Genomic DNA, 22,936 nt, shown 5'->3' with positions numbered 1-22,936 from the left:
CTGAATCCTCCATGGGTCCTCATAATTGGATGTCTATGCTTCACGAGGATTTACTTTTAGATGCCCAGAGAAGAGCAAGATTCAGATTCTATTAGATCTAGTCTATCCCCTGCTGATGGCCATGCCGAAGGTGGGGGTTCAGGCTAGTTTTTTTTGGGTCTTGTAATTTTATTGTTTCTTTTCCCTTTTTGTACATCCTTTTTATCTTCTAATACAATCGACCTTTTAGGCAAAAAAACAAAAACTGGAAAATGGCTATGTCAGTGATGTTTCAAGCGGATGACTAAGAACATCTTTTTTTTTCTCAAAGTCAACTTCATCCCTTCATAAATCGCTTAAGAGTTTTTGTTTCCTTGAATTAATTAAAGGGTAAAAATAAAAGACTATTATTTCATGACATATTATCAGTACATATTACAAACAAAGATAGATTAAACTCTACCTATCATGGGTAATCTGATTCTGCAGAAGACTCAACCCTATTACATGCATGTTGTAAAGAGATTGGTGAGTCTGAAAATTTTCCGATCGCAATCTAATCGACAATAAATTTATTAGCTGCCTCGGTTAAATGGTTTCCATCCCAGTTAACTCTAATAGAAGGGTTTGCACAAGATCCTATGAATGTTGGTTTCCCATCCACGACTACTGTTTGCTCACACCGTGCAGTATTGCTGAAGTTCTATTTGCCTCCAAACCCACAACAAGCTGCCAGTTGTTGCTGAAATCCTACAGGAAGAATCACAAATGTTTCAATCATCTCTCTCTCCCTCTCTAAAATATTAGATGATGATGACTTACCAAAGTCCTGAGGTTGACTCATTAGGAGGTACTTGACAGAGTAAATGTCCACATATGTGATGGTAGCCAAGGGAAGTTGCTTTCTCATTTCCACCACAGCTTCCTTCAACTTCTGATTGAAGTATTGTGATACCTCATTATAAGGAGTTGCACATGTGCTTTATCTATGTCAGATGCATTACTCACTGGAAAGTTTGTAAGGATATATGCAAAACAGCTAATAGGACCTGTGTTATGGATCCAGAATGATCTACCTCCTAAATCATACACTGCCTACAAATTAGAACCACATCCATCCATAAGGACATGAAAATCAAACTATAAACTATTTATCAAAACCAAACCAAGCCATTAACATCGAAATGATGAAATTGTTTAAGAAGTGGTCTAATGATGGTTTCAAAATTGAGATCGTTTAGTTGACTGGTTTAAACTGAATTGAACCCTTTAAACCGATGACAAACTAATTAAAACCAATAAATGGAGACATAGTAAGTTAATTCATTCAATGTTAAGTTTACATCCATTTCGCTAAAAAATTAAAAAGGAAAAAAGTCATTTGTATAAAAAAATAAAAAAAAATAATAAAAAAAAACTTAAAATTAACGATCTTGATTTCATTATCTTAACCATTTTATAAAACAATTCGGTTTCGGTTTAACCTAATATAGTTTACAAGGCATTTGGACTGGGTGGCCCAATTACAACACATTATACAAATCCATATTGTGATTAATGAAAACTTAAGAACCTCAACAATAGATACGCACCAACAACACTACTGCCTAGGAAATAATAAATTTACCTGGTTATTAAGACGGTTCAAATATTAGAAGATGATATGATGAGAACGAGCGTCTATTTGGTCTAATTTTGAAGGCGGCCTTGAGTAATATTGGGGAGTCATCTCACGTGAGGGAGCTTCTCTCATGGTCAATGGTCCATTTCCTTCTATCTAGAAACCTGGATTTTAAGGTAAAATTTACCTCTACATCTCTTGCAATTGAAGATCTGAAGTGGACTAGACCTATTGTTGGATTGGTCAAGTTGAATTTAGATGGGTGTTTCTTGAGAAATCGAGGTTTGTCAGGGGTTGGTGGAGTGGTTCGTAATTGTTCTGGATTGGTTTTATTTAGTTATGCTATCCCGCTTGGAAATATGACTAACTATAAACTGGAATTCTCCTCCCTTTTTATTGGTCTGAAGTATGTAAAGGAGATGGGAGAGGAGAGGTTGTGGGTGGAATGTGATTCACAGACAGTGGCGGAGGTTGTCCTTAGGAAATCTATTCCTTGGGACTTTCTTCAACAATGGAGGTTATTCAGTCCCTTTATTGAATCAATTACTTGGAGGTTAATGCATTTTTTTACGGAGGTAAATCACAAGAAGTGTTGGTCTAGAGCTTGAAACAAAACTAGAAGAAGCAGCCTAAGCTCCCTTGATAAATAGGGATCCATAAATGGAAAGTTGCAATTCCATGACTGAAAAATGGCTATATGTCAGCGATGTTTCAAATGGACGACTAAGAACATCTTATTTTCTCAAAGTCAACTTCATCCCATCATAAATCGCTTAAGAGTTTTTGTTTCCTTGAATTAATTAAAGCGTAAAAATAAAAGACTTTATTAGTTCATGACATATTATCAATACCGATTACAAACAATAGATAGATCAAACTCTAGCTATCTAGGGTAATCTGATTATGCAAAAGATTCATCTCTGTTGCATGCATTCATCTCCCTCCTAAATCATACACTTCCTGCAAATTAGAACCACATCCATCCATAAGGGTATGAAAATCAAACTGTAAATCATTTATTGAAACCGAACCATGCCATTGAAATAGAAATCATGAAATCTTTTAAGAAGTGGTCTAATGTTGGTTTCAAAATTGGGATCATTTAGTTGAATGGTTTAAACCTAACTGAACCCTTTAAACTGATGACAAACTAATTAAAACCAATAAATGGAGACATAGTAAGTTAAGTCATTCAAAGTTAAGTTTACATCCATTTCACTTAAAAAATAAAAAATGAAAAAGACATTTGACAAAAAAAAATTAAAATTAACAATCTTGATTTCATTATCTAATCCCGTTTGTTAGACAATTTGGTTTCGGTTTAACCTAATATAGTTTACAAGCCATTTGCTCATGGACGGGGGTGGCCTAATTGCAACACAATATACAACTCCATATTGTGATTAATGAAAACTTAAGAACCTCAACAAGAGATACACACCAACAACGCTACTGCGTAGGAAATAATGAATTTACCTTGTTATTGAGACGGTTCAAACATTATTAATTACCTGAATAATCTTGGAGAGCTTGCTAATTACATCAGAAATGTCAGCTTTAATTTCCTCTAGAGATTGGTAGTTGAATAAACCCAAACCGATATCATTTTGACCAATATCAAATGTGTACAAAGATTGACCAAAAAACTCCTCCTTGGGTAACAAATTTGTGTAGATTCCACCTATCAACAGATGATGAATAGGATTTTATGAACCGGTACTGCTAAATGATTTATAGCTATAGAGGGATTTTAACTAATTAAATAATTACCTCGGTTCCTGATTAACTATGATCTGGATTTGAATTGTTGGAACAGGGAGACTTGCACATCCAAGTAGAAGGGGCTGGGTCCACTCCTAGTTCGGCTTTTATCCGACGGCCTAATTGTTGCCCCCGATACTGCGAAATTAGCACCGTGGATGAAGCTAGTTCCCAATGAATCGAGATATGCGCTTAGGTTAGGAAATCCAAATCTTTCAGCTGATCAAAATATTCATTATTTTAAAAATAATGATCAAGTCAATAACTGTTCCATTGCCTTTGCATTAGCAATAAGAGATTCGATGAAAAAATAGGATTCAGGTAACCATCTCTTTGTTTGCAGATTTTTAGCTCAAAAGAAAAAGGGAAAAAGGGAAAAAGGCAGGGGGGAAGGGGGGTGTACAGTTGGGAGACTCCATAAAGCTTAATCCCATTACCTATAACTCATACTATTTGATCTATCCAAACACTACTTTACTCCATAGCCCATAGCATTGGCCTATTTCAGTCTCCCAACGTAAATGGCTAGAAAGCAACATATTCTGTGGTTTTCCCTACAAATATTAGGAATGGCAATGGGGTGGGTTGGATAGAAACTCACCCCACTCCACCTCTATTGAGGTGGTTTTGTATCACTGATATAGGGTTGGTGTGGCAGGCTTGAAAAACTTGAATTGGGATCTTGATTAGTCCCAGTTCATTCAGGTCTAGATCGATTCAGATTGGCCCTGGAATTGATATATTAAGGGGTTTTCATAGAGAAACAGCTTGAGTTCACACCCGGCTATGTCTAGGTGTAAGTAGTGAGGGTGGAGTTCCTTCCCCCCACCTTAACAAAAAGCCTAGGAAATAATGAAACAAAGTTTAATTTCTACCCATGAAATCAATGGTGAGCCTTCCATCTGAAGGTCTTCCAGCAGGCATGTGAATAAAAGGTCTCCCCATAGGGTGGGGTGACAAGAGAGAAGGCAGCAGAATCAGCTCCCGTAGCAGTATTTGAGTCCCCAAAGTTGAAGATTGCTGGAAAATTGCAACTTGTACTTGAAGCCAAGGCCGGAACACTTAAAATCACTATGGAAGACAACAACCCAATATAGAAAGGAGTCATCAGAACAAGGATACCAAAGGTATGAGAAGAATCCATCATCTTGAGAGACTAAGAGATGATGAGCAGTAGAGACTAGAGAGGATACTACTACTTTAGATAATTGGCAGAGTATATATAGAGAGAGAAGACAACATAAGTATTGAACTACTTACTAGCTAAAATGCTAAATGGAGTAATACCTGTTCGTTTCTATTAGATTTTGGAAACAATTTTCCTATTTTTATTCCTAAATTAAACAGAATATTTACTAAATTTGGTGTTTGGTTATATTTCTACAACTTTTTCAAAGTTTTCAAAAATTCCAAGAGAAGAAATTCAAAGAAAATAACCGGAATGGAGAGGATCTAAGAGACCAGCTAGTAGAGAAAATAAGGAATCATTCAGTGATAACATGTTCGCTTTATTTTCACTCTGATGATCATTGGATCCAATGTCTCCACTATACTTTATATTGCAGTAGGGGACAAATAACACTAATAAAAGAAATACATTTTTTAGTGAACAAACCAATAAATAAATACACAATTGGTATGTGATAATTAAATAGAGTTTTGATTTTTACCCCCGAAAAAAAAATCGATATTTTATTTGATTCATTGGGGCTGGAATGATTGGACATTTTGGAATCCAAAGCTGATCTTTTTCCAAATTTGGTAAGTTTTTAATAATTGATTCAATACATAACCAGCCAAATAATATGTAAATCTAATTTATTCTATTATTATGCATATCAGATTTTATTTTCAGCATTTATTTCCTTTGGATTGACCTATAGCTAGGTCATATGATTTTATCTGTTGCTTAACATAGTTATAAAAAATGGAACGAAAAAAAAAAAAACATTTAAATAGACAGTACATGTTTTAAATTTATTTTCACTAAGAATCATTTGTATAAAATATAGAAGAAAAAAAATGGAATAATTTACAAATTGAATGGAGCTGAAAAGAGACACCCAAACAGCCAACAGGATGACTGAGGCCGACCTCGTAATCAACCGTCGGCATTTCCATATGCAGAAAAAGAAGATCCAACCACATCAACCACACATGAGACACAACAAATAGATCACAAAGGAAAAAGACACTAAGTCATCCTATATTTGGGACGACCCGAAGCGTCCATATTTATAACCTTCTTGGCCAAAGCCGGCCAAGCCATCACAGGGCCAAAGATATCAAAACGTGCAGCAGACTTGGAAAGAAAGTCAGCAATAGAGTTAGCCTCTTGCCAGCAGTGACTGATTTCCCACTCAACCGGATGTAGGAACCTCATTATTAACCGATATAGGAGTTCTCTCCCCATTAGGAAACTCTATATTTGGTTTACATGATGAGAGTCCCTATTTTGGGAAACTGTATATATGGGCTGCATATTAGGAATTCATATCCCTTGCATTAGTCAAGCATATCACATGTAGAATCCTACCTTATCATAATCTTTTGTATTCCAAATCTTTTTAGATTGACTAGGACAACCTCTTGTAACATATTATACTCTCTACGTGTGATATGCTTGACTAATACAATGGATATGAATTCCTAATATGCAGCCCGTATATACAGTTTCCCAAAATAGGGACTCTCATCATGTAAATCGAATATAGAGTTTCCTAATGGGGAGAGAACTCCTATATCGTTTAATATTCATACAAGCTATCCACCTTTGATGAACGATCCATGGGACTTTTCTTTTCTGAACCAAAGTAACCACTACGACTGAATCACATTCAATCCACAGCCTTTGCACCCCCAATTTTTCAGCAAGTTCAATCCCTGAAATCACAACCATAAATTTTGCCACAAAGTTTGAATGAATTCTAAGGGAAATCCTGAAATTTGCCATCACCTCCCCTTTATCATTGCAAAATACGCCTCCAGCTCCAGAGACACTTGGATTCCCAATAGAACACCAATCTGTGTTTACCTTCCACCATCCTCTTGGGGGCCGACACCAGAAAATTTCAAAAATTTCACTAGGCCTACCCTGAACACCTGAAAATCCCAGCCTTCTAGCACTCAGCAGATCCGAAAGGGAGATCAACTTCCCTGAGTAAACCAAGGACTACGAAGAGATTTCACTTCTGGTTATGGCAAAGCAGCGCTCCATATACTTTGAGATTCCATCATGTCTTCTAGCATTCCTTTCCATCCAAATGCTGTAAGAAGTCAGAAAATTTTAATTTTAGGGGATAAAATTAAATGTACTTATTATTATCGTCAATAAAAATAACAAAGTATCTGTGGCCATCAATAGACAAAGAGGAGGAAGGACACCATACATCACTGTGAACTAAGTCTAAAGGAAATAAACTAAGAGAAGAAGTCTGCCCTAATGACAATCAACTAGCTTTGCCTAATTGGCAAGCAGGGCACACAAAACTAAGCTTGGTGGAGAGACACGGCAAGGCATTTGCACCAACCATGAACTTGAAAAGACCAGAGTGAGGGTGACCAAGCCGTTGATGCCAACCATTGATGGAAGTGCACTCAGTGATATTGGCAATTGGAGAAGAAGACGGAGAAGATAGGGTATAGAGACTCCCTTTACTTGGTCTGGAAAGCAGAATCTTCTTGGTTACCTGATCCTTGACAAAGAAGTGAGAAGGGTGAAGTTCAAAAAAGACTTTATTGTCACGAGCAAATCGCTGAACAAAAAGGAGAGGTTTTGTGATAGAGGGAACATGCAAGACATCACATAAATTAAAAGAACGAGAGGGGGAGAGAGAAGGGAGAGAAGAGGAACCAATATTACTGATAGAGAGTCCCTAACCATTACCCACATGAAGTTGGTGGTTACCATTGTACCCGTCACAGGATGTGAGAGATTGAATGTCAGGAGTGACGTGATGGGTTGCACCAGTATCAGGGTACCAAGTCTGAGCGGCAGATGGGTTGAAGTAAGGTGGGTAGGTGGGTGTGGGAAGAAGAGGACGGTTGGTTGTGAAGTGAGCCACTGGTCGAGGGTTGGGATTAAAGCCAAGATAAGGTTGAGGGGAGGGGTAGCCAGGTTGGATAGGGGTCAGTAATAACAGGTGTTGGCATTGTGGTTTGTATAGTTGTAGATGGAGCACCACACGTGCATGCCTAGTTGTGGAAAGTGGCTGCCACAACCACCACGACCAACTCGTCCATGCCCATCGTGACCACCACGACCACCTTTCCCATATTGAGAGTTAGAAGTGGTGGAAGAGGCATCACGCTGAGCAGTGTTAGATGATGGAGTGTCTATAGGGGCAGGAGGATCGGTCTCTAATGTGTTACGAGCAGAGGCCTTATTCATGAACTTGCGGCTGAGAAGAACGCCAAGAAGATCAGAATAGGCTAGCAGCTCAAAACGAGCAAGGAGCGTTGGAACAATGTCGCGAAGATCTTTGTGAAGAGCGCAAAGAATGTGAAGACAGAGGTCGGATTGTTTTATAGGAGACCCCGCAGCAGCAAGCTCATCAGAGAGGGACTTGGCTCATTGCATAAGGCTGGTCATGGATTCATTGAGTCTTCTAAGAGAGGTCTTGAAGGCCAAGATTGAGATACATGATTCTAGTTTTAGAAGCAGAACCATAAGCAGAACATAGAGAGTCCCAGATGTCTTTGCTAGTTTCCTTGTCAACGATGAGAGGGAGCGCTTCATCGGAGAGGGAGGATATAAGAAGACCCATAATCAGGGAGTCCTGATCGTCCAAGTTGGAAGCAGCGGTTGCCTCAGTGGGCCGTGCTTTAGAGCCATCGAGATGGCAAAAAATTTTCTGACCCTTGAGGAAGGGCCGTATCTGAGCATGCCAGAACAGAAAGTTCTTGGACGTGAGCTTGATGGAGACAAAATGATGTGCTCCCATGAGCACTAGTTGAGAGGATGTGGGAGAGGGAGAGGGAGAGGTGAGGTTGGTTAATAGAGTTTCCAGTGACATGGTGAAGAAGAGAAAAAAAAGAAAAGGAAGAAGGGGATGGTGGCCTATTGAACTCTTGATACCATATTGAATTTGAATTGTGTTCACTTTCTTTCATTAGCTAGGTTTACAGTATTTGTAGAGATTACATCAGATCATAACCAAAATGGAAATAAAGATTACAATCTTATTACAATTAAATTCTTCCAAGAATAACTAATAGCAATTTTTGGCTTTCCAACTGTAGAAGATACTGCAGCATAGGATCCAAGATTTTGTGGTGATTTGTATCACAAGTGGGATTGACTGTATCTTGGAGAGAATCGTCAAAGTTGGACTGTGAGCTGTGGGATTGACTGTATCTTGGAGACGGCTGGACTGTGAGCTGTGGGATTGACTATATCTTGGAGAGAATCGTCCAAGCTGGACTGTGAGCTGGACGTTGGTCAATAAGAGCTTTTGACAGAAATTCAGGTTTGCTTTGATTGCTACAGAAAAGTGGAAATTGAAATAGCAGGTTGTTATGCATCCTCATGGCAAAGGTATATGTTATATTTCAGTTCCAAATAGAAGAATACATGGCAGAGATATGGCGACGAAGTCCCTTAAAGTTTGGTGGTTAGCTCATTCGTTTCAGAGATGGAAACCAGATTTTAACATACACGACAAGCTTATTATGACGAAGCTTGTGTGGGTTTATTTTCCAAATCTTCACCTGGAATACGGGCATGAAAACGTTCTTATGTCTATGGCCAAGGCAGTGGGTAGAACCAAACAAGGCATTTTGGGACACTATGCTCGAGTATTGGTTGAGTTGGATGTAGAGGAGTCTTCAAGCTGTATTGAGGAAATCCAGGTAGAACATAGAGAGCCAGGCACGATGAAAGAGTTCTATTTTAGGTAGAAGGTGATATACAAAGATGGGATGGTTCGTTGTGGCTTCTGCAAACGAGTGGGACATCGGCTCTCTATTTGTCAATTAAAGATCACAGAGGATGAGCGTCAGGGAGTATAAGATAGGGCGGTATTAATCCCTAGAGCAACTTACGTTGAAGATGGAGTTGACTCAGTGTTACCCAAATCTGGTAGAGTTAACTCAGTGGGGCGTGTGGGAGATGACCTTCCTAATCAGGAAGGTAATTCAAATTTAGATTCCCAATCTTTTTTGGTTAGGCCAACTTGTGAGGAGGTTTTACTGCCCAATACGGAAACGGTGGGAGAGAATCAAAGAATCACATACGTGATTGATGAGGAGAATTAAAAGGAAATTTGGAATTTATTTTGGGAAGCGAATCCTCCCAAGATAGCGTTATTGAGTCCAACTCTAATTCTCTAAATGAGTTTGTGGTTGGGTCTGATTGTGAGGAGTCAGATTATGTTGTGGTATCGGACATGAAGTTGGAAAATGAGTCCATGGAGCACCAATCGGATTTAGGTGCTGGTATGTTGGATAAGAACTCTAGTCAACAAGAGATAATGAAAGGGAGGAGGGGGAGGTCCGTGAGTGCCTCCATTCTGATCCTCCGCAAGAAGTCAATGCTTGTCTAAGAGGGGGAACTAGAAACTCCTATAGGGGTGCCACAGGTCAAGCTGGAAATATGATGATTGCTCCTTCTCCAGTTTGTCCAAGGAGAAAGAGAAATCAAACCAATGGTGGGGTGGAGCAGGTTGTGGGTAGCTTTCCTACAACCACTGTTCGGGATGGGCAGGTGATTGTGGTTCATCCTAAGATTGCAGTTATTGACGCAGTGACTAAGCAAAGGAGCTGAATAATTTGGAGCATTCGGTCTCCCATCGAAAAAAGAAACAAGTCACGAGAGGACAGACCAAGAAGTCCGTCAATGCTGCCTCTTAACCTTTGTTTATAATGAAAGTTTTATATTGGAATATTAGAGGGGTTAAGAAGAAAGTAGCTCAAAGAGTCTTGTCTTGCTTATTGAAAGATCATTCTCATGAGGTGCTTTGTCTCGCCGAACCAATGGTAGATGTATCAAGTTTCCATCGCTATTTTTTAATAGATTGGGGTATGCTCCGGACTTCATATATAATAGTCGAAGGGATGGGATTCCTAACTTATGGGTGTTGTGGAAAGTTTCAATTAGTAGACCCTGTATTATATCTGAATCGCACCAACAAATTACATTCTCTTTGAACTTGATAGGTAGGAGGGTGTGTATCTTGATGAATCATGTGGGTTGCTTTAAAGCCACCCGTAGGAACTTGTGGTTGGATTTTTCAAGTCTTTCAATTGGTGCAGAGCCCTGGACAGTGATGGGTGACTTCGACGCTATTCTTGCTTCCCACGAAAAAAAAGGTCCGGGAAGGTATAATATGGGTGCAGCGGTAGAATTTGGAGTTATGGTAGATGCCTGTTCGCTTTTATAGGTTCCTTCTCAAGGTCTAAAATTCACATGGACAAATAATAGGCATCGAGGGCATGTGGCAGTTGTGTTAGATAGGTCATTTTGTAATAATGAATGGTCTACCTTCTTTGGAGATCGCTCTCAATGGTTTCTACACCAATATGCATCTGACCATGCTCCTCTTTTGGTGATCTCAGAGGCATTTCACAAACCAGGTAACACCCCCTTCAAGCTTCACAAATTTTGGATGGATCATGTTGATTTTGTCCAGGCTGTTAAAAGGGAGTGGGAGCAAGATATCAGGGGATGGCAGATCTATCGGTTGGTTCAGAAATTAAAGAGCCTAAAGCCTATCCTTAGGCGTTGGGCAAGGGAAAACTTCCCTAATTTTGACGTGGAGCTTCAGGGTGTGAAACAAAGATTGGAGGTGGTCCAGGTGGAAATAGAAATTTCATGGATGTATGATTCTATGTTTGCCCATAAGGCAAATGCCAAAACTAGATACGTGAAAGCTTTGGAAGATCATGCTATGCTTTGGGTTAAAGGATGGTGATAAGAATTCAAAATTCTTTCATCTGTCTAGTAAAATTTGAAGGGTTCAGAACTTAATTTGCAATCTCAAGAAGGAAGATGGATCAATGGTTGAGGGTCAAAATCAGTTGGGTCAATATGTTGTAGAGTACTATAAAGCTTTCCATCGAGAAGTTCCATTGTCTTGTCATCCTGAGCTCTTTGAGTGCATTCCATCTATGTTGCTTCATGAAGATAGAGAGGGGTTGGAATCTACTCCATCTTCTGATGAAATCAAAAGGGCGATTGGGGAGCTGGATCCTGACAGCTCTCCAAGTCCGGATGGATTTTGTGGTGCCTTCTTCAGGAAGTGTTGGGACATTGTTGAGCATGATTTTTGTCTCGGACAACGGGCCTAAAATCAATGATCGAGATCAATTGGGGTCTTTTTTGGTGGATTTCTATGAGAATTTTCAGAAAAGGGTAGAACTTGATAATCATCCTCAGATTTTAAACTGCATTCCTAACATCCTCTAGGATTCTGATCATCTTATGCTAGATGCAATCCCTTCGGATGCAGAGATCAAGGGTGCAGTATGGGATCTCGATCCTGACAGCTCCCTTGGCCTGGATGGCTTCCCAGGTTCTTTTTTCAGGAGATGCTGGGTCATCATCAACTCTGATGTCTGCAAGGCTGTCAAGGGATTTTTCTCCTCAGGTATTCTTCCGAATGGGATTAATAATAATTTTTTACTATTAATTCCAAAAGTCGATGGGGTAAGGTCTTTGGAAAAATTCCTCCCATTATGCATGGGGAATTTTTTTCTATAAAATCCTTTCAAAAATTATGGCCTCTCGTATCTCTGTTATTCTTCCCAGAATCATCTCGCAGGAGCAGGACCCTTTTCAGAAAGGAAAAGTCATCCAGACTAATATTGGTCTTACCTCTGAGCTGGCTTACCTAATGGGGCACTCTTTAAGGGGTGGTGGCCTGGGTTTGAAGATAGACATCAAAAAGGCTTTCGACACCATTTCTTGGGACTTCTTATTTCATGTTCTTAGAAGGTTTGGATTCTTGGATACAATGATTAGATGGATCCATATTATTCTCAGGATAGCCAGAATATCTATTCTGCTAAATGGTGGCCCTGTGGGTTTCTTTGAAGTTAGCAGAGGACTTCGCCATGGTGATCCCATATCCCCTATCCTGTTTATTATTACCGAGGAAGTCCTATGTCATGGTGCTAAAAGTATATTAAGCTGCTCGCTGGCCCTCGAGAAGCTGATGTGCCCACTCTCCTCTTATTCATAAATGATGTCTTCATCTTTATGAATGCTACAAAGAGGTATATCAGGAATTTAAATTCATTCCTTTCCATTTACCAGAAATGCTTAGGGCAGTTTTTCAATTTGGAAAAAAGCAAACTATTTGTGGGAAAAATTCCTCCTGCGAGGAAGCAGTGGATTGCTGACGAGCTTGCCGTTCCTTGTTGTACTTTTCCAACAAAGTACCTTGGAGTAAAAAATTTTCAGGGGTGAGTTAAAAAAATCCCCTTCTCCCTGTGATGGATAAGATTAAAGCCAAGCTAACTGGTTGGAAAGGAAAGCTCCTTTCCATGGAGGGAAGAGTTGAGCTTGTGAAGTCGGTCATATCTGGAATGCCTCTTCACAACTTCTTTGTTTACTGGTGGGCTACAGCTCTTATCAAATTCCTTGAAAAAAGGATGTGAATTTTATCTAGACAGGGTAGATAGATTCTTCTAAAGCAACCACTTTCAAATGGGATTTGATCTGTATGCCCAAGAAGAAGGGTGGCCTTGGCATCAGAAGGCTCCACGAAGTCAATATGGCTCTATTAGCTAAACTCACTTGGAAGATTAAGCATGAAGATTCCCATCTGAGCAAATTCATTCGGGCTACGTTTTTGTCTGGCTCTGGTCATTTCAGAAGATCTTACAAATCCTCCTCTATTTGACCCAGAATCAAAAAAATGTGGAATTTTATCTCTGATCACGAGAGATGGATCATTGGCAGTGGCTATAACATTGATTTCTGGATGATAATTGGCTCGAGCCAAAGTCCATTCGTAGCCAGTCCAACCTGGATGAGGATGATTTTTCTAATCTCTCCCACCCTATGGCGTTATTTATTGAAAATGGCAAGTGGTCGCTGCCTTCTGTGCAATCGACCTTCCTTCGGGAGACTTTTCTAAGGATAAATCAGATCAACCTGCCTTCCTTGCCCTCAGAGCACAGGTGCGTGTGGAGTTTAGATCCAATGGGCCTATTCTCTGCTAAATCTGCCTGGGATGGTTTGAGAGTGCCTTCTCTAGTGGTTTTATGGTCTTTGATTGTTTGGTGGAATCATTTAACCCCTAGGATTTCCTTGTTGGGATGGCGATGGCTTCATAAAAAGCTTCCCTTTGATGATCTCATTCATGCCAAAGGGATTCAATTCCCTTCAAGGTGTGACCTTTGTGGGGCAAGCTACGAGTCCTTCTTCCACTTATTTATTGAATGTGTGTTCTCATTTACATTATGGAGCAAAACTATCGAGCTTTTTAATGTCATTTGGCCGCGCAAAGCATCAGTGTTTGAGATGGTGTCTTGGTGGAAGAATAGGGGGAAAGGTTGTTGTCTGAAGGAGGCCTAGTTCACCAGTCTATTTACTACCTTAGCAGCTATATGGAATGAAAGAAATCATTGGAGATTTGAGGGGATAAAGAGAAGCGCTACCATGCTTCTCATTGGCATTAAAAGGGAGATAGGTTTTTTGTGTAGCAGGCTGAAATTTTTTCCAAAGAGAGTTGATGATCTCATTATATGTCAGAGGCTTCACCTCGAAATGGCTAACCAGAACCCTTCCTCTATTATGGAGATACACTAGTGCAAGCCTAGTCACTCTTGGATAAAGCTTAACTCTAATGGATATGCGCTCAGGAATCCAGGATGCACGGGAGCTGGAGGAGTCCTTAGAGACCATGAAGGAAAAGTGTTGATCAACTATCAGATTCTCTTTAAAATTTCCAATAGCTTTGCTGCAGAGATTTGGAGTATTTTCAAAGGAATTAATCTGGCTAAAGATAAAGGCATCCAATAGTTGTGGATCGAATCGGATTGCTCTGTGGCTGTCTCCCTTTTTCACCACAGATCTATTCCATGGTTTGCTCTTGAAGAATGGAACCATTCTCTCAGTTACTTAAATTCTATTGAGTGGAAGATTACTCACTGCTACAGAGAAGCCAATCCAGTGGCTGATTTTTTGGTGAAGGAAGAGGCAAAATCAGGATCATCATATGATGATGTCCTGCTGCCTCCCTGCATCAGGGATGAATTGGCTATTGATGAAGCTGGTTGTACTCGCTTTAGATTTCTGAGATAGCGGTTGTGAGCCTCTGCTAATGGCATTACAGAAGGTGAAGGCTCACTTCAGGCTCTTGTAATATATTCTTTTCTCTTTTCTTCTATTTTTTAATTTTTTTTTGCTAAATGGAGAATTTATTTAAGATAGAAATCAAAACATCAATTACAAATTGGCCCATATAGGCTGTAACTAAGCCAAAGAAATGCAAGAATTTTCTCTCTCCAAATCCCCACCTTTGGCATTGCCATCAGCAGGGAATAGAGAGGAAACACTAACTGAATCTATAATTTGGTCTTCCATTAGCATCATTGCTGAGGCATGCTACAATATGATCAAGGAGAGCAGCATTGGACACTGAGACACTTACTTTTGCCACATACCGAGATAAAGAGTTGGCAATGGAATTAGCCTCTCTGAAATTATGAGATATCTTCTAGTTAATCCCATCTAGGTACGGCTTTATGAAAGCCCATCGTTGAGCAGCAAACTAGGGCACTCTTCTATTTTGAATCAGTGTTACCTCAGCAGTGGAATCGGACTCCACCTAGAGTCTATCGATACCCATATCCTTTGCATGTAGAAAACCCACCATAAGACCCTCCATCTCTGCCTTAAAAACTCCAATCACACCCATAAAGATTTTATAGGTCCCCAAAACTCTTCCCGATGGATCTCTAAAAGTTCCTTCAGCACCTGGCACACTCAGGATTCCCCATAGAGCCACCGTCAAAATTTAACTTGATCCAATGCTTCTGAGGCTTGCACCAAAAAACTTCAAGAATTTTATTTGGAGGTTTACCCTAAGCAGAGAGACCCAGCTTCCTATAACAAATCAGATCATCCACTGATTTCACCGTCCCTTTAATGCAATGTCTGCAATTTTTAATTTCATCCAAAATAGAGTTACAGATAAACTTGGGCTCCCCCTTTCATCATGCTGCCTTCTATTTCTCTCTTTCCAAATGCTATCAGCCACCATGACTAGCCCTATCTCCCATATATCCTTACATCGAGTCTGCAAGATACGCCGCTTCCACCATTGAAGGAGTTGGTTCATTGACCTTGGGTCTGGCCATTTGATATTGAAAATCCCACAGAAAAAATTCCATATTTCAGTTGAAAAAGAGCAATGAATAAATACATGCTCCAGGGATTCTTCCTCCTCACTGCACAGAGCACACTTTGAGACGAGAGCAATTCCTTTTTTCCTTATCACATCAGCAAGAGGCAACTTTCCATGAACCAATCTCCATCCAAAAATAGACATTCTAAGCTGGAGGCTTTTAGCCCACACCATGGAGAACCATGGAACTTTAGGATTTTGAGATCTTTTCTCATCTCATGCCGATTTAATGGAAAAGGCACCATCCATTGACCCCTTCCAAAAACATCTATCTTCACAATCATACAAAGGGATCCTGATATTTTTAATCAAATAAAAAATATCATTAAGGGTAGATGACCGAACCTATGGCAAACACCACTGGAGGCTATTGATAAATCGGTCAACCTTCAAGGAAACTTGGTCGTCATTGTGTTCCACATTCCCCAAATCCTGAACAGAGGCTCCATTGACCCACTTGTCCTTCCAAAAGTCAATTTTTTTGCCATTTCCAACCTTCCATCTCTCATTATCCGTGAGGATTCTCCACACCTTCCTTATTCTAGGCCAAATAGATACACTCTGTATCCCGGTCTACAAGCATGATTACCTTTCAGAAAGCTAGCCCAAAGAAATTTGTAAGCAGTTGATTCCTCATGCTTTATTCTCCATGCCAGATTGCACAAAGAAGCTTTACTCATATCCCTCAATCTCCTCAGACCCAAACCACCTTCCTCTTTCGGTTTACAACACATGTCCCATTTGACTATAATTTTTTTCTCTGTATCAATATCACCTGTCCAAATAAAATTCCACATCCACCTCTCCATTATGGTAATCAACATTGAGGACCACCAATAAACAGCAAAGGAATGGTTAGACATTCCCGAGATGACAGATTGAACTAACTCCACTCTTCCTGCCATTGAAAGCAGATTCCCTTTCCACCCTGCCAGTCGGCTTTTAACCTTATCAAGAATAGGGGTCAGCGCCTCCTTCTTTACCCTCCCTTTGAAAATCTCCACACCCAAGTATCGTGTTGGAAAATTGCAAACAAGGATTTTAAGGATATCAATAATAACCTATTTTCTCCGGGCATTAAGAGGACCAAGTAATAGCTTACTCTTATCAATATTTATTTTTTGACCCGACAAATCCTCATATCTAGACAGGAAGGATTGTAGATTTTTCACATACCTAGAGGATGCATTGGAAAAGATAAAGATGTCATTCGCAAACAAGCTATGCACAAAAGTAACAACACCGCGTGGCCCATTTAACCTCTTTTTGCTTACCAAATCAGACAAACCTCTGCACAAGACTTCTTTAGCTATTATAAATAGTAAAGGGGAGATCGGATCTCCTTGTCTTAGGCCGATCCTCCATTCAATAAAACCGAGATTTTGGCAAAGTGAAGGAGTTGATTTATTCTGGTAATCCAAGTATCTGAAAACCCAAACTTTCGCATGACGTGCGAAACGTACTTCCAAGAAATGGTCTCATAGGCCTTCTGGATATCAATCTTCAGCCCTAGAGCTCCCCCACAAGTGGTAGAAAACATCAAATTTGCTAACTCCGAAGCCAAACTGATATATGATTGGATTATTTTTCCTTTCTGGAAAGCCCCCTGCTCCTCAGAGATAATTCTAGGCAACACATTAGATAAGCTCATAGCCATGATTTTTGAGATAATTTTACATAACAAATTTCCCATGCATAATGGCCAAAACTTATCCAAAGAAACCGCACCCTCCACTTTTGGAATCAATACCAAGAAATTGTTATTGATCCCAAAAGGCATGTGGTCTGTTCTGAAAAAGAATTTAATAGCATTGCAGATATCCAGAGCAATTATATCCTAACATACCTTATAGAATGTACCAGGAAATCCGTCCAAACCCAAGGCGCTCTCAGAGTCAAGGTCCCAGATTGCTGCTTTAATTTCATCATCAGATGGCATCCTATCCAGCCCAACCTTGTCATTCTCCTCTAGAGAGTTAGGAATGCACTCTAGGAGGTCCAAGTGCTCATGAGTAGGGGCATCTTTAAGGAAATTTTCATAGAACCTAATCACAAAATCCTCAACTTGGTCTTTATCAGAAAGAACCAAACCATTCTCTGTTTTAATTATCCGGATAGTGTTTCTAATTCTTCGCATTTTTGTAGAAATATAAAGAATTTAGAGCACTATTGCCCTGCAGCCGCCATTTTATACGAGCTTTTTCGGCCCATAATTTTTCATAATTTTCCAATGCCTTTAGCCGGCGAGTTTTTGCATCTGCTTCCCGAGCAAAGAGGGCATCAGTCATCCCATACATCTCAATCTCTCGTCTCACTTCCTCCAAACCTTTCTTAGCATCCTCCATTTCGACATTAAAGTTTGGAAAACTATTCTTCCCCCGTGCCCAAAGAACTTTTAGTCCTTTTAATTTTTGCTTGACCACAACCATGGGAGAGCCCCTAATATCCTCATTCCATGAATTCTTCACAGTGTGTAGGAAGGACTCATGCTCTACCCAAAACCACTGGAATCTAAACGGACAGTTTCTTGGCCTTTTTGATGCCACTGACTCCACCCGGATAGGAGAATGGTCAGATGCCACCCTTTGTAGAACGATCTGATGGACATCCTAGAACATAGATATCCAAGCATCATTACAGAAACTCTGACCTAGAACAGTTGCAATGTGTCCCCCTCTTCTATTATTAGACCAAGTGAATTTTTGACCCTGAGTTGGAATTTACATAAGCAGGCAGGCATCCACCATAGCACCAAAATCTGCCGCCGATCCCAAATTAAAGGTACCAGGACCCCTCTTTTCATGAGAGAACATGGTAGCGTTAAAATCCCCAACCACCATCCAGGGCACATAAGCACCAGGGTTAACGGCCACCAGGTCGTTCCACAATTCTCTTCTAGCAGCTCGCACGCATTTAGCATGCACAATTGTGAAAAGAAAATTTTCCTGCTTCCATTGAACCTTCATTGTAATCTGCTAGTCAGATGATGCCACAACAACTGGCTTACACACAACCCTCCTCCATAGTAACCATAGATTTGCGGGTCTGTCATCTCTATCATTATAGATAAAGTCTGAATCAAATCCTTTCTTACTAAAGAAAAGATTTGGAAAATGCATCGCCTGAACCATAGGCTCAGCTATGCACAGGAAATCTAATTTTTTTTCTCTTAGAATGTTGGTCAAGGCCAGCTTTGCCGCTGCCTTTCTCATCCCTCTAATATTCCAGTAGAGGACAAGCATAATTATTTTTTATAAATAGCAATACGTTCAGACTTGCACAAAGTCTGCTCCGTATTGGCCATGTGTTTGCCCTTCTTCTGTTTGGCCACCACCCGCGCAGCCTCTTCCCTTTCACATAGAGCATCATCCACCCGAACAACATCAGAATGGGTCACTCCCACCCTGCATATGTATGGGACTAACACTTATGATTACTTTATCATGGTTCAGCAAAAAAGCAAAAATTGCATTCCTCGCGAGTTCACAATCCGCGCTTCGTCCATCCATGATAGAGAAGACCTCATGATCACTCCTTCCAATTTGCACCAAACCAGTGCGACTGTCATGAGCAATCGGTCCTTTAAAATGGTTTGAGGCACTCCCACATTCCAGGCGGTGCCTGTTGCCCTCCATTGGGTGATGGTCGATTCTTTCATGAAGCACCCCTAGACTTTGTACTTCTGATCCATAGTCCAGGAATCCGTTTCCAGATCAATCAGACCCATGGATCAATTCACTCATATAGTGCTCAGCACTCACAATATTTCCACTTTGCATAATTGGGAGAGTCCTAGTCAATTGGGAATCCTTCAAAATAGGTAACTCTATGTGGATTTGACCGTTACCTTGAGGAGAATCCCCATTATGCTCAATCTCCTCCTCTATTCAGTCTCTTGATAAGGAAGATTTCTTTAATTGTGATTGGAAGGAATCACGGGTAGGATCTCTCTCTCTACCACCTGATCGACCACCACCGTCACCGCCGGCGTCCTCAGTATAGATCACACCAGGTATGGAACGCTACTGCTGCAAAGCGTCTCTCTCATCCTCAGCCTTTTTAGCTCTGCACTCATGGACATTGTGCCCAGATTTCCTACAAAAACCACATCTTTTGATGTCGTCCTCATAGATAATTTTTGTATGAACCAGAAAACCTCGCCAGTGCCCAACTGCATTCTCTCAACCTGAAAATTTTCAAGGTGTTTTGCACCAATCTCCACCTCAATTTGAAAACACGCATAGCTTCCCATCGCAGCTGAGCGAGTTCGCTTGTCCAAAGCAACCGGCCTGCCTGCCACCTTTACCATAGTTAAAAGGATCTTTTCATGCCAATACTCAAGAGGAAGGTCCAGAAATCTGATCCACACAAGCTTCGTAATAGGATTCTTGGCATGAACATCGAAATCAGGCCTCCATGGTTGGAATCGGATGATCTGCCCTCCAACTTTCGTCAAACTCCATCTCCACATTGCCGCCATATCCCCCTCGGTATCAAATTGAAATAGGATGTACCCCTTCCCCATCGGCGCCAGCCTCACATTACCTTTGAGATTCCATGATTGCGCCGCCTCTTTCCTAATAGCATCAAGTGATATGAATCGGAAGTTAACCCTTCATATCAAAGCAAATTTGAATCTGATAAGTCTCTCTTCATTCGCATCTCGCGGGATGATGATTTTTGTGAAAGACCCTGCATGAATCGGCTCAGCAAGAAGTCCCACATCAGGGATCGCCTTCCCAACTACTGTGGAATAAGTCCTCTTCTCAGTCGGTCTTTGGGTTGTTGTAGCAGCATTACTCCTCTCCTTTGATCCACCAGTAGTCTCCTCCTGCACAAGCGAAGCAGGAAGGGGGTGAGGGCGGAGGAACTCCATAATCAGAGGTTGTTTTCCCTAGTCAGGAGGCTAATCATCCATCAGCAAATTCGAGAAACTCAAGACTTCTGTAATTTCAGCATGTCATGACACTCATGACACTGAATCCTCTTCTATTTTTTAATAAAACTGACCTTCTAGAGAAAAACTTGGGAGGACCCGATCTATGCATTCATGGTAGCTGAATTTTTTTTTTCATGTTGATGTTTTTTTTCTGGTTTTGAAAATGCGTTTACCTACAACATATTTTAGTCAACAAATTAGCGTAATGATTACCGAACCTTTGGTTCACCACACAAGTATGACTTTATGTGTTTTTTGTATAAATCTAATGATGTGAACTTGTTAGAAACATCTAAAATATGATGTACACAAAAAATCAAGACAAAAAAAAAAAAAACACTGTTTGGGGGTCAAAACCTATGTTTCCACCAAACCGGGAAAAATTCTCGGGTTTCCTTGAAATTTCCAGGTTCCGACCCAAAATTTTGGTCTCCCCAAAGGTCAAAACCCAATACCTTGAACCTTAAATGGAGATATCCTAACAACAGCAAGGTGTAATAGCGACAACACTGGGCCAGTTTCTGCCTCTAGCAACAATCACATCGTACCTCGAAAGGGGCATCCTTAAAAGTCTCATTGAACCTACCATATTGGTTTATATAACATTGCACCCTATTGACGAAGGGTCATAGCGTAGGATATATATTGTTAACCACAATAATATACATGTCTTTAGTAATGATACAGTTAGTGTGGAAATTATTGTGCCAGAATCACCATCGTCAACACTGCATCCAATGCCCAAGCCTAAGTCTAGCATACATACAGTTAGTATGGCATTATTGCACTGGAATTACCAATAGACACACCACAACCATGCCCAATCTTAGCTCTAATACACACAAAATGCATTATAAAACCGTGTGGCGATTACGGTAGCAGTTTTATCCTCAGCCACACCTGATCCCACACATTCATAATCACATTACATCCACAATTCATACTCAAGCATTTGACATATTTGAAAGTAAAGCATACATGAGATTATAATTAAAAACATATGGGTGAAAAGGCATACATTAGTTTTAAAATTTAATAGTGCTCCAAAAGAAATCATACCACCAATCACTTTGCCTGTTCACTGGGCCAATTTCTGCCTCTAATGTATTTCTTGGATGCATTCGAGAAAATAAATACATCGTCTGCAAATAAAAGATGAGTTAGAATGTTTGCACCCCAAGGACCAGCAATGGGCTTAATAAAGCCTTTGGCAGCTAACTCCTTAAGACCACGACACAATACCTCTTCAGTGATAATGAAGAGAATGGTGGAGATAGGATCTCCCTGCCGTAGGCCTCTACTTACTAAAAAGAAACCAACAGGCCTCCCATTTAGAAGCACTAAAATACGAGCAGATTCTAACAGGGTGTAGATCCAGCCAATCATACTGTCAGAGAATCCAAACTTCTGTAAAACTTGAAATAAAAAATCCCAGGGTAGAGTATCAAAGGCCTTTGAAATATCAACCTTTAAACCAAGGCCCCCTCCTCTAGAAGAATTACTCATGAGGTTAGCTAGCTCAGTAGCTAAACCAATATTCGTCAGAATAAATTTGCCTTTCTGGAAGGCTCCATGCTTAGGGGAAATAAGCCTAGGGAGGAGAGTAGAGATACGAGAGGCCATAGTTTTTTATAGAACTTTTCAGAAAAAATTCTCTATGCAGAGAGGGTGGTATTTCCCAAGGGTTCTGGCTCCATCTACCTTAGGAATTAAAAGCAAAAAATTGTTTTGAATTCCTTTGGGAAGAATACTTAAAGAGAAGTAGCCCCTCACAGCTCTGCAAACATCGAAGCCTATGATCTCCCAACAGGTCCTAAAGAATATTCCTAAAAAACCAACTGGGACTAGAGAGCTATCAGGGTCAAGAACCTAGACTGCTCTCTTAATTTCATCTTCCAGAGGAATAGAATCCAAAACCAGTTGATCAGAGTCCTGAAGAATTCTAGGGATGCAATCAAATAAATCTGGATGGCTGGCTAGGTCCACGCGCCTATGAAAGCCTTCATAAAAGTGAGCAATATGGTTACCCAGATGATCCTGATCAAAAATAGTCTCACCATCTTCTTGAACAATGCTAGAGATGTAATTCTTAGCCCTCTTCACTTTGGCCATGACATGAAAAAATATCAAGCATTTATCACCATTTCGAAGCCATCTTATTCTAGATTTTGTCGGCACAGCTTCTCCTGGTATTCAGAGGCTTTTAAGAGTCTTGTTTTGGCATCGGCCTCAAGGTCAAAAAATTCCTCAAAATGCCCCTCTTCCTCAATTTTTTTTTGTGAA

At 40.3% G+C, this 22,936-nt stretch overlaps 1 long non-coding RNA gene and 1 pseudogene across 1 annotated transcript; both read right to left on the bottom strand.

Annotated features, from left to right (window-relative positions):
* Positions 1-445: 445 nt before the first annotated feature.
* LOC122084821 lies at positions 446-4,505 on the bottom strand (annotated as a pseudogene).
* A 1,655-nt stretch (positions 4,506-6,160) lies between these two features.
* On the bottom strand, positions 6,161-8,374 carry LOC122083132. The gene is made up of 2 exons (XR_006141569.1): positions 6,892-8,374; positions 6,161-6,627 (listed from the first exon to the last, which is right to left on the bottom strand). It is a non-coding gene; the product is annotated as an uncharacterized LOC122083132 (long non-coding RNA).
* Between the last annotated feature and the right edge of the window lie 14,562 nt (positions 8,375-22,936).

The sequence above is a fragment of the Macadamia integrifolia genome, chromosome 7 (genome assembly GCF_013358625.1).
Source record: "Macadamia integrifolia cultivar HAES 741 chromosome 7, SCU_Mint_v3, whole genome shotgun sequence".
NCBI classification, from domain to species: Eukaryota; Viridiplantae; Streptophyta; class Magnoliopsida; order Proteales; family Proteaceae; genus Macadamia; species Macadamia integrifolia.
Note: the sequence above shows the minus strand (reverse complement) of the source record. Positions and strands in the feature narration are given on the sequence as shown.